General features: G+C 55.5%; 1 protein-coding gene across 1 annotated transcript in view; it reads left to right on the top strand.

Annotated features, from left to right (window-relative positions):
• Positions 1-990, top strand: part of NTN1 (netrin 1) — a 189,380-nt gene that overhangs the window by 172,642 nt on the left and 15,748 nt on the right.

Genomic DNA, 990 nt, shown 5'->3' with positions numbered 1-990 from the left:
AGGGCAACAGGATAGAGCTCTTTCAACTTTAATTAGGACCCTGAAGGAGGCAGTCATCTCCCATGGGACCAAAGGCTGACTCTGGGGTGCTCTCTGAATATTCCTACAGATCTAAGTGATGGTTTGGGGGGCAGGGGGCCCAGGAGGCCTGGCCTTGTTGTCCTGTGCTCCCTCACAAATCGCTCCTCACTCCACCCTGGCCTGGGTTTTCCCCTTTAGAGTATGAGGGGCTGGCACCCGCTTCTAGAGCAGCCATGTGTGTTTCCCCTTCACCTTTTGAGTCCCCTCGCCAGGACACACACCCAGCCCAATTCCAGTGGGTACAGTGACCTTCCACCTCAGACCCAAGTTCAAGGCCCAGCCTTGACTTGCTAGCTGTCTGGGATGCACTGGCAGGTGGTTTTCGATACCTAATCTGTAGAATGGGAATAACCCCCACAGCTCAAAGAAGGGTTGTGAGAATCTAGTGAGAGCCGGCATGTTGAGTGGTTGTACAGGGGGTGCTGGAGTGATGTAGTGAGACTCCATGGTGGGCTGGCCATCATGCCAACAGCTGATTTGTGAACACAGATCAGGCAAGGAACTGTATCACCTTATCTGGTAAAGAATTTGCCTGCAGTGCAGGAGACCCCAGTTCAATTCCTGGGTCGGGAAAATCCCCTAGAGAAGGGATCGGCTACCCACTCCAGTATTTTTGATCTTCCCTGGTGGCTCAGCTGGTGAAGAATTCGCCTGCAACGCAAGAGAGACCTGGGTTCGATCCCTGGGTTGGGAAGATCCCCTGGAGAAGGGAACGGCTACCCACTCCAGTATTCTGGCCTGGAGAACTCCATGGAGTATACAGTCCATGGAGTCGCAGAGTTGGACACAACTGAGTGACTTTCACTTTCAACTGAAGAGCTGGCGGGGAGAGGGCCTGGTGGGGCCGGTGTTGGAGGCCTCTGCTGGGCCAACACAGGCCAACCCCCGGGGGAGCAGGGCCCCGGGGGC

This window comes from Bison bison, unplaced genomic scaffold, assembly GCF_000754665.1.
Source record: "Bison bison bison isolate TAMUID 2011002044 unplaced genomic scaffold, Bison_UMD1.0 scf7180017864180, whole genome shotgun sequence".
Taxonomy (NCBI): Eukaryota; Metazoa; Chordata; class Mammalia; order Artiodactyla; family Bovidae; genus Bison; species Bison bison.
This window is presented reverse-complemented; position numbering and strand designations above follow the sequence as displayed.